The 12,504-nt window shown below is 33.4% G+C and overlaps 1 pseudogene; it reads right to left on the bottom strand.

The window, feature by feature from the left end:
- The window catches only part of LOC138360844 (ribonucleoside-diphosphate reductase subunit M2 B pseudogene), a 34,544-nt pseudogene that overhangs the window by 18,672 nt on the left and 3,368 nt on the right, over positions 1–12,504 (bottom strand).

The following is a 12,504-nucleotide window of genomic DNA, read 5'->3' as shown; positions in this document are numbered from 1 at the left end:
AAACCATTTACCATGATAATATACCTCGAGATATTATACATAGTATTGTAAAAGAAACTATAGAAAAAAAAGAATTTGCAGTATTGTTTTCATATATTTTATTTCGGTATAAATGTCAGGAAAAACAATTTGGGAAAATTTTGGTAAAAAAATTTCCTCAAATAATAAAAGATATGGAAACTACCACAACCCAAACAACACCCCACCATCACCCTACCCAAACCCCACCAACACAACAACCCCCACAACAACAAAACCCAACCAACACAACAACCCAAACACCGCCACCGCCGCCACCACCACCGCCGCCACCACCACCAACACCACCACCACCACCACCACCACCCTCCCCAAACCCCACCAACACAACAACCCCACCACAACTTTTATAATCACCCACACCCACAATATACACACCCTAATCTCACCACCACCCCAACAACCTTACCACACCACCACCACCACTCCCTACTACACATTAATGAATATAATCCATGTTCCGTTAGAATACAAAAAATATATAAATTATTATATAAACACCATTCATTTTTAGATACAAAATAGTCAGTATGTCATCTCAGTATTGTAAAGAAACTGATTTTTATTACAAAAATGCACATCTTCCTCCCACTATAAATATGCCATTAATACAATTAAAACAAAACCAATTAAATTATGATAATAAAACTAAAAAATCTTTAGGGCTTTTATATGTAGATGCCAGTCAATGTTTTAGCACAGACGAAAAAATTATATTAAAAAAATGTAAAATCCTAATGTTACATTCTCCATCATACTTTTATATTTCGTATCTTAATAATAAAAGTTATCGACATAAATGGAATGATAAAACGAAAAATGTTATTATTTTTGAAAATTCGTCCCCCATGAGTCAAGCCGAATATGTTAATTTATATCAACATATGTTTGGTAATGGAAATACAATAGAGGGAGAGTATACACTTCCTCGTGGTCAACCTGAAAAAATTGATCAAAAGATTCCGATAATTACCCAAATTAGAGAGTTTATGGAAGAAACACATTGTTTTCATTTAGATTTTATACCAATTATTAAAAGAATTAAATTGGGGATGATTCATAATAACCAATATAATTTACCAATGATATCAGAGGAATGGATAGCACTGAATGGTAAAACCTATCAGTGTGATTATAGTATTTTAATTGAAACTGAAAATGCAAATAATTTAATTCAATTTACGCACTCTCGGTCTCGATGTTTAAATTGGATACTTGGAACTTTAGGATGTATTTTCAACCTAAATGATAAGAAGACCAACAACCGTGCAATTAAGAATTATATGCATCGTTTTCCTTTCAGTCATCGCTTAGATGAAGAAAAAATTGCCTGTTATTTCCCACTTGAAGAAGCCCTAATACATATAAACAGCCATCGACTCAAAACACTAATACCCTTCAATAGTGAAACATTAATTAAAACTATAATTAAAAAAATAAAAGAAAATCGTTAAATAAAATGGTACATCCTCATCTTTCAACAACAACAACAACAACAACAACGGCTTCAGGCGAGAATCATCAACAACTTCCTCAGTTACTACCTCAACCTCATGTTATGGATTTGAGAATAGCTAATAGAGTACATGAAGAATCTTATTGGAATCCAATACCAACCACATTAACAACTCCCACAATTAATGAGACACATGATAATAAGGAAATATCACAGGAAAAAATGAATGTCGTTAAGAAAAAAACAAATTGGTCCCTTTCTATTATGTATCTGTCTTTTTTGGTTGGTTTATTAGCCACCTTTTATCTTTTGGGAACAAATATTTCCAAATCATTAATGTCATTAGTAATTGCTATTATGGCTCTTTTATTAATTACATTTATCTTAACTTACCATCAATATCAATATAAATCAATTGTTTCTTATGCCCAAAAAATCGTTCCTCCAGCTAAACAGCTTATACATCTATTAAATTATTAAATTATAATTAAATTTCATAGTCATTTTATTATTTTTCTCCTATATAAAAAAGAACAAAAAAAGATATGTTCGGTAATAAAATATTCACATATTTTATACTTATTATATTAATTATCTTATGTTTGTTTATTACAATAACATCTGTTATGAATGTATATGATAAAATACCATTTATGGATTCAGTTAAATCTGATGATCACATGAAATATGTTATGGGGTCACATCATGCCCTTGCTGGGCTAATTGCAGTAATTCTCGTGATTTTTACAACGATTAATACATATAAAATTATAAACCATGAAGAAAGAGACCAAATGAATTTTGAAGCACAGTAAATTTAATAAAGTATTCGAAAAAAATTGTTGTAATGTATGACATTTACCAAGTCATAGAAACAGGTGCTTGCTTTATTTTTTTAATACAAGTGTAATCAATACTGATCATAAAATTACCTAAATTTTTTAATTATAATCATAAAAACCTACAGTGTAATTACCTAAGTGTAGTTACAGGATGAGAGCTACGCTCGTGGTGTCCCGTCTTCCCAGCACTCTTTGTCATATAACGCTTTGAAACTACTGACGGTCTTGGCCTCCACCACCTTCTCACTTAACTTGTTCCAACCGTCTACCACTCTATTTGCGAAGGTGAATTTTCTTATATTTCTTCGGCATCTGTGTTTAGCTAGTTTAAATCTATGGCCTCTTGTTCTTGAAGTTCCAGGTCTCAGGAAGTCTTCCCTGTCGATTTTATCAATTCCTGTTACTATTTTGTACGTAGTGATCATATCACCTCTTTTTCTTCTGTCTTCTAGTTTTGGCATATTTAATGCTTCTAACCTCTCCTCGTAGCTCTTGCCCTTCAGTTCTGGGAGCCACTTAGTAGCATGTCTTTGCACCTTTTCCAGTTTGTTGATGTGCTTCTTAAGATATGGGCACCACACAACAGCTGCATATTCTAGCTTTGGCCTAACAAAAGTCATGAACAATTTCTTTAGTATATCGCCATCCATGTATTTAAATGCAATTCTGAAGTTAGAAAGCATTGCATAGGCTCCTTGCACAATATTCTTAATGTGGTCCTCAGGTGATAGTTTTCTATCTAGAACCACTCCTAGATCTCTTTCTTTATCAGAATTCTTTAAAGATTTCTCACATAATATATAGGTTGTGTGGGGTCTATGTTCTCCTATTCCACATTCCATAACATGACATTTATTAACATTAAATTCCATTTGCCAAGTGGTGCTCCATATACTTATTTTGTCCAGGTCTTCTTGAAGGGCATGACAATCATCTAAATTTCTTATCCTTCCTATTATCTTAGCATCATCAGCAAACATGTTCATATAATTCTGTATACCAACTGGTAGATCATTTATGTACACAATAAACATCACTGGTGCAAGAACTGAACCCTGTGGTACTCCACTTGTGACATTTCTCCATTCCGATACATTGCCTCTGATTACTGCCCTCATTTTTCTATCAGTCAGAAAATTTTTCATCCATGATAGAAGCTTACCTGTCACCCCTCCAATATTTTCCAGTTTCCAGAACAACCTCTTTTGTGGAACTCTGTCAAAAGCCTTTTTTAGGTCCAGATAGATGCAGTCAACCCAGCCATCTCTTTCCTGTAATATCTCTGTGGCCCGATCATAGAAACTGAGTAAATTCGATACACAGGATCTTCCTGATCGAAAACCATACTGTCTGTCTGATATTATATCATTTCTCTCCAGGTGTTCTACCCATTTAGTTTTGATTAGCTTTTCCAATACTTTCACTATTACACTTGTCAATGATACAGGTCTATAATTGAGGGGGTCTTCCCTGCTGCCACTTTTGTAGATTGGAACTATGTTAGCCTGTTTCCACACGTCTGCTACGATTCCTGTACACAGGGATGCCTGAAAGATCAGGTGAAGTGGAATGCTGAGCTCAGATGCACATTCTCTCAGAACCCATGGTGAAACGCCATCTGGGCCAGCTGCTTTGTTCCTCCCGAGCTCCTTTAGCATATTTTCCACTTCATCTCTAGACACCTCTATCCGCTCTATGTTGTTCTCTGGAATTCTTATTGTGTCTGGTTCTCTGAAGATTTCATTTTGTACAAACACACTTTGGAACTTTTCATTTAATGTTTCACACATTTCCTTTTCATTTTCCGTGAATCTGTTTCCCATTTCCAACCTCTGGATATTATCCTTTACCTGCAATTTGTTGTTTATGAATTTGTAGAATAGGCCCGGTTCTGTTTTACATTTATCTGCTATCCCTTTTTCAAAATTTCTTTCTGCCTCTCTCCTTACTGCTGTATAATTGTTTCTCGCATCTTTGTATCGCTGGTATGTTTGGGGGTTTGGCCTCTTCCTATACTGATTCCATTTTTGTGTCTTTTGGTCTCTTGCCCTCTCACAATTTCTGTCGAACCAATCCTGTTTTCTGGTCCTGCATCTCTGTTTTGGTATGAATGTTTGTGTGCCTTCCTCGTATAGTTTTAAAAATTTGGCATACATTTCATTTACTTCCCTGCCTAGCAACAATTCTGTCCAATTACACTCATTAAAAAAATTTCGAAGTTCCCCATAGTTGCCTCTCTTTAAATCGAGTTTATCACCTGTTTCAATGTCCCCATTTTCTTCTAGATGATATCTTAAAGCATATTTAATGTCTAACAGGACGTGATCACTCTTTCCCAAGGGAGGAAGGTACTGGATGTCAAAAATCTCTTCTTCTTGTGTGTGTGTGTGTGTGTGTGTGTGTGTGGGTGTGTGGGTGTGTGGGTGTTGTAAAAAGAAATATATTAAATTTGATATATACAAAATTCATATTATATACAAAATTCATATTCTATAATGTTTACAATTTCTAAGATCTAACTGTATATTTATTAATTGAAGGTGGTGGTATGCCTAATATAATAATAATAATAATAATAATAATAATAATAAAAACTCTGGGAGAATGGTAATTCGAATGTAAGTTACAAGTTACTAAAGAGATATTCATCAAATCCTTATTCTCAATAATGGATCCTAAGTGAGTGGGTAAAACGACACATACAGAGGAAGAAACAAACAACGGGTAGGTCTCCTGAAACCCATTTAAACCTATTACAAAAAACAATAACAACCACCAAAATAAATATATATATATATATATATATATATATATATATATTTATATGTCGTGCCTGGTTGCCAGAACGTTGTATTTGGCCTGCTGTGCAAGACCCGATTTGCCTGATGGGCCGAGTTTTCATGAATTTATATTTTTTTCAATTTTTTTTTCTTGTGAAGTGATGAATCTGTCCATTTCATTACGTATGGGTTGATTATTGGAAATTTGAGTTAAAACTAACATAGATATATGACCGAACCGAACCTAACCTAGCCCCTAACCTAATTAACTTGTGCATGGTGAAATGTACAGATTTATCACTTCATAGAGGAAAATTGGAAAAATATATAGATTCAGGGGAACTTGCCTCGTTGGGCAGGTCGGGCCTAGCATAGTGGTCCAGGTGTGGCTTTCTGGCTGCTACATATGTCTATTATTTTTTTTATAATATGCTAAACGAAACCTCTCAATGTTCAATAATTCTTAGCCATTTATTAAAAAAATTGTGGGAAGGACTCTCTCGACGCCTCACCCTGCCACAGTGGGTCGTCTCTCCGTTCTGTCTCTGTGTCGGATCAGGGACGGATCCTAGCCCGCCTTTTGAGTTCGAATCTCCGTTTTCGGCGACCCACCTTAACACCCCCCTCCCCTCACCCATCCAGAGCCCAACCCCACCCCTTACCCCCCAAAGTCCTCGTCTCTGCGTTAGCAGCTGGAGTGCTGGTGGAGGTGGTGACAGTGGCACCGCTGTCGCTAGCAGCTGGAGCGCTGGTGGAGGTGGAGGTGGTGACAGCGGCACCGCTGTCGCCAGCAGCTGGAGTGCTGGTGGAGGTGGAGGTGGTGACAGCGGCACCGCCGTCGTTAGCAGCTGGAGTGCTGGTGGAGGTGGAGGTGGTGACAGTGGCACCGCTGCCGCTAGCAGCTGGAGCGCTGGTGGAGGTGGTGACAGTGGCACTGCTGTCGTCAGCAGCTGGAGTGCTGGTGGAGGTGGTGACAGTGGCACCGCTGTCGTTAGCAGCTGGAGTGCTGATGGAGGTGGAGGTGGTGACAGTGGCACCGCTGTCCTTAGCAGCTGGAGTGCTGGTGGAGGTGGTGACAGTGGCACGTGCTGTTGGGAGGGTGGCACTGACATCTTCTGATTGTGGAGAGATGGTGTCGCTGTTTGTGGATTGGATTCTCATCCACATTAAAAATAAAATAATTAGTAAACATATACCAACAACAAATATATAAATGTTCATTTTTTTTTATAATAACCAAAACCAAAAAAATATTAGAGGGTAATTCATAAACAATAAAAAACAACAACTAAGTATTTTGGGTAATTGCCAATAAACAAACATTATATTAAATTATTAATATAATTGAAAAGTTTTAATTATAATATAAATTACCATATACATCCTTGTGTTTTAGGTGGGGTATACAAATTTACATACTGATTAAATGACATTGAATCGCACAAATCTTGTGGTATATGATGTACATCATTAGGAGGTTCTATTTGGAAGTTGGGGATGGATGTATCTGCTTTTATAGTTTTATCAACAACTTGAAGATATTCAGAAGGATCTCGTATTTGTACTAAATAATTAGGTTGAAGAGTTGTAATGTTGTTTCCCGGTGTTACTTCAAATTTCCTAAATACCCCAACACTGCGATTCATAATATTTTGCAAATGGGCAATGGTATTTTTTAATACTAACATTTCATTAGAACATAGGCTCTTGAGAGTAACAAAACCGATTTGATCTGAATATACTACATTAGGCGATGCTATTTCAAGAATATTTGTGCCATTTTCGGGATAGTCTGAAAATATATCAATACCATTGGGTTTTTCACCTGCAAGATTATGATTGATATCGAGTATTTTTGAGGGAGACATTCCAATGGCAATATCAAAAATAGAATAATTAACATTATTTATATCAACAGGTTTATTCAGGTCATCATTAAACTCTGAAAAGTAATTTTTCAAATTGTCTATATTTGCTTTTAAATTCTTACGAAACATTTCCGAATCATTAATATGTTTCTCCATAGCAATATCAGCGAGATCAGGAGAAGTGGTAGTATTTAAGTCAGGAAAACTGTCTGGTTTAATAGGATCTCCAGGTTTGAGATTTGTATTAGGTGTCATGGTATGTGCTGTATTTACAAATCGTTTATGAGGTGGATATTTAGTACCATCTTTAAGTCCTCGTTTCAATTTTTCACAGGCTGTAGTTGATTTAGGTTCAGTACTGTCAGTAAACACGGCCTTCCCTTTATTATTAATGATGAGAATATTATGTGGAGTAGTGATACACTCATTATTGAGTGGAGGGTATTTTTTAAGATCTTCCGGATTATTCGAGAGGGCAACCGCTATGGCTAGAAAATCATGTATTCGATGTGTGGACAAGGGTTCATAACAAGCAAAATTGGTTCGATTCAAATATAATCTACTTCCATCATTATCTGTTATAGTTTTCACTTGTAAACGTCGCTGTGATTGAATTAGTTGAGAATAATATATGTTTAAAACTGAATTTACATCAAAAATTTTTAGTAAAACTAAATTTTCTTCACCTTTAGCTGCTTTAACAAATTTATGAGGTGGAGAAGTTATTAATTTAATCTTGTCAGTTGGTATAGGCTCACCTTTGTAATAACCATTATCAAGAGAAGCAGGGAGAGCGTTCATAAACTTTTCATAACATTCCAATTGGTCTTTAATGTTATTATTATTGCAAGGAACAGTTTCCTCTGTATCAACCCAAATTACTTTAACCCCCTGATCTATGAGATTTGATGGCATAGCTAACATCTGTAAAAAGATTTTTGAATCAGGGATTAGAATATTACCTGGATGAAAAGATATATTCATAGCATTTTGCATGTTAGGATAGACTTTTTGATTAACATTATAACTTGTTAAGACATGAGCCATTGGTCCTAAATTATAAGTTTTATGAGGTCCAGTTTTGTTGGAACAAAATGAGTCTTTAAAATCTTTCACCACGTCTGTTGATAACAAACCCATTTTTAGATATAAACAGGGTGGACATATAGCAGACAAACTTTTATAAATATTATGTACTGGTTTTTCCCGTGCTTTTCTATACAAATCTTCAATTTGTTGTAAATGATAATCTTTTTCTTCATATTTTAGGTCAGGAAATAGAGCGTGAATACAAACACATTTAGAAGAATTACCAATCATATTTAACTGTTGACCCAAAGCTTTTATGAAAGAAGCACGTTGGTTAGGGTCACTGATATATCTAGTCATATCTTGAATTTTGGAAAGAACTTCAGATATTTCTGGATTAACTTTTGGATTGGCCATTATTGATGTTATAGATGAATTCGGAGTTAGACCAACTACTGATTGTTGTGTTATGGTGTTTGTTTGTTGGTTTTGTGCTGGTTGGTTTGGTGGTGGGTTTGATGGTGGGTTTGGTGATTGTACAGGATTGGTTGTATTTGGAATCCCTACAGGACTATTCATATTTTCATATATTTTTTATTATAAATTAAAATAAAAAGGTAAATAAATGTCTTCATCTTTACCTCAATCACCGACATCATCACTTTCAATAAAAAATCCGATAGTTAATTCTGATGTCATTAATATCATTTCTAAAATTAATGATGATTCACCCCAACATAATTTAATTAGAACGATGATTAGAGAACAAATAAATATGATAGGTACTCAATGTATTTGTAAACATGCAATTTTACCTAATGTAAAAACAGAAGATAAAGATTATTATTTACTTCAACTTGAACAACTCTATATGAAAGCCCAAGAAAAATTATCCAAATCCAATACCTATATAAGTTTATCTGCCATATGCCAACCATGTTTGTATGTGAAAATGGGTTTAATCTTTCGGGAAACTTTAAATGATTTTCATTATAATGAAATGTGTCATAATAACATTGGAATAAACCTATAATTTAGGATATTTCTGGCATGCTCTATCTAGTTTCGGTATTAATTACAAAATTTATCCCCAAATTAAACAAACACAGAACATATCTTTCTTCCCTGGTAATGTTATCTTACCCAATCCCAACATTTTGTTACAAATTTTAGCTATGCCATCAAATCTCATAGATCAAAATATTAAAATTGTTTGGGTTAACACTAAAGAAATAATAGACGAAATAAATGAAATAAATGTTGACGATTTAACTAAAATTTATACAAAATTTGTAGAAAGTCTCCCATATCCTTTGGAAAACGGTTACTATAAACGTCCATTAAAAAACGAACAATGGAATGACAATGAAAAGGGAATAAGCGCTCCTCCTTCTTCACGATTTATTAAAGTTATAAAAAATGATGATTTTAATTCAGTGGATTTAAAAATCTTTGATATTAACAATATAATGAGTATTTATTATGCTCAGTTAATTAAATCTCAGCAACGGCTCTTACAAATAAGAAATAATCGATTGTCATACTGTGAACCATTATCGACACATAGGACTCATGATTATATAGCTATAGCAATTGCTCTTTCTGACTCCCTCGATGATCTTAAAGAATTACCGCCTCTCAATGGTCGATGTATCTTCACGATGCATAACATTCTTATTGTTAACAGACAAGGAAGAGCTATTTTTACTACAACTACTACCAAAAATCAATCCACTGAATGTATACAATTAAAACGAGCTCTTAAACCTAAAATATCCACCCAAACCAATACCAGTTCACCCAATGTATTACAACAGCTCAAAAATCCTGTTAGACCTATAGATATTCATCCCCCTTCTTTTATACATGAGACAAAATTTTCTTATCTGTCTCATATTGCAACTGAGAAACCTATGGTTAAAACGTATCAAAGTCATTTAACTTCAAATACTGATAATTTAAAACGGTATTTCAATACATTTAATGATGATCTAAATGTGGATGTGGTAAATAACATTAATGATGTTTCCATTCTCGATATTGCAATGGGAATGTACCCTAGTAAAATATTAGATATTAACTTGAAACCGGAAAAAAATTCAAATATTGATATTTCCACTGACGAATCCAATGGAGAATGTATGATTAGGATATTAGAAACAACCCCTCCTAATACTGCTTATTCATCTCATATAGGATTCATTTCCCTTACAAATATATGCAGTAATTGAAAAATTAGTTTTAAAGAATATGGCAACATTTTTACCAAATATATTAGCTCGAGATACTGGCACAAACTTCATTTCTAAAAATTCTCTAGAGAATATTACCCATAATATAAATTTTTTGGCTGAAATGAAAGATCACAACGAGTTTATTGAGTCCATAAAACAACCAAATTAACAAAGTAAAATAAAATAAAAAAAATGACTTCAAAATCAACCTTGGATATTATTAATCTTAATGATGCCCTTAAAAATAAAAAATATAAAAAAGCTTTTCAAATTTATTTAGACTTTGAAAAATCTATTCTAAAAACACTCTTTGTAAATGAAATTAAAATTTTACCCGAAAATGAAAATAGTCCAGAGAGACTAAACCCATTTCCTTTGATAATATGTTCAACGCTGTTCAAATTAGCATTACAAGAAGATAAGAAAAATGATATGAAAGAATTTAAACCGAAAGAAAATCTTCAAAAATTAAATGAATTCTTTAAAAATACCGATAATATTGACCAAATAGTAGGTTCATCCCTCATTAACGATCTACTAACCAACCTTATACATTGTGCAATCAATGAACTTGAAAACGAAAATATGGATGAACCCAATCTCATGGACAGAATTTTTTGTGTATATAAATTATTTGAACAGTTTCTATTTGCCCTTGAACGTAGTCATCTTTATACACCATTTTCAATCAACACTCAATTGATTTACCTTTGTTTTCTGTTATGCAAACGCATGAATGAACTCATAAAAAGTTGTGTAAATATGAATACAATCTCTAATTCAAAAATAAATGAAATTCAAAACACATTTCAAAATAATGTAAACCAATTGGAAAACAATAATAAATTTTGTATACAACAGTTACATGAACATTATCAATGGCAACTAAAAAACTCTCAAGAAATTTATAAAAGCAACATTGAAGAAATTTACAGAAAAACAGAGGAAAGTAAAAATGAATTATGGAAAAGGGTTAACCTTTCAACTATTGACACTATACATGAACAAGAATTAATGTTAAATAACCAACTTGAATTAATAGAAAAAATCATATCCGAAATAAAAACGTATGGAATGAATGATGATGATGATGATGAATTAACACAAGATGACTAACGATCATTGAGTCCTAGGGTTACAAACCAATCGCTCTTTGACCATTCCAATGTCAGCTGAACACTATATTGTTGCTTCTCCAGCCGGGATTCTGCCATAGAAGCTTTCAGGCATAATCCCACGAGTACTTACTTAATCAAACTTATAGAAATATAAAATAGATATTAATAGTACTACCATCATTAAGTTGAAATTTGTATCCATATAAGGGGACGGCATTGTCTACTTCTGATCATATTACTATTTTCTACCTTGTTTCTATTTATCAATGATAACTGATCGTTTTCAAGCATAATAATATAGTAGTCACTGTTTATACTTCTTTTGTTTTGTATAGTCGGAGTTGCTACTATCCCAAAGATTTCTCTTTCACAGAAACATATTAAGGATAAGAGAGCTGTGTCCCCATATGATGGGTACTGGTCTAATTTTCCTGGTGTGGATGAATCTGTTCCATTATTATGATTATAATTATTATTGGTTTTGCCGTTTAAGCCTTTAGAACGAATAAACATATCAATATCATTTATTTGATGAGGGGGTATATTGAAAGCCCCAAATTCTTTCACCACGTCATATATGGTATAAGGTTTGATAGATATGAGTCGACTGTATTGCTGTTTGACTATTCCATCATCATAATTTGTCTTATAACTCTTTCTTTTCCTTCCCAAATCATTATAAACAGCCCAGTTATCTATCAGTATGGCTCTCATATCTGAATATTTAGGGTATTTATTGACAATATATTTATATGACTTACTAACACCATATTTATTTTTAGATAAAACACAGTCATAATACGTTAAAATATGTGTAAAATATTGACACATGTTCAATAAAGTTAAAACATTTTGAATATATGATCGTTTTCCTGCTGTCCATAAAATAAGAATATTGTGTTTGTTGGTGGCTTTCATATAATCTAACATCTCATATAAAAATGGCCGTGTATATACTGAGGGAAAACTATCTGACAAATTCAGTTGTAAATGTTGTTGTTCATCATATATGGCTAATGTATTATCGAAATCAAAAACAAGAAGAGCTGGTGCTCTTTTTTTCCTCGTTAAGATATCGTACATATTTATAAAAAAACATATCTTGAGTAAAATCTTCAGTATCTAACATTTGTTTACT

This window comes from Procambarus clarkii, unplaced genomic scaffold (assembly GCF_040958095.1).
Source record: "Procambarus clarkii isolate CNS0578487 unplaced genomic scaffold, FALCON_Pclarkii_2.0 HiC_scaffold_124, whole genome shotgun sequence".
Taxonomy (NCBI): Eukaryota; Metazoa; Arthropoda; class Malacostraca; order Decapoda; family Cambaridae; genus Procambarus; species Procambarus clarkii.
Note: the sequence above shows the minus strand (reverse complement) of the source record. Positions and strands in the feature narration are given on the sequence as shown.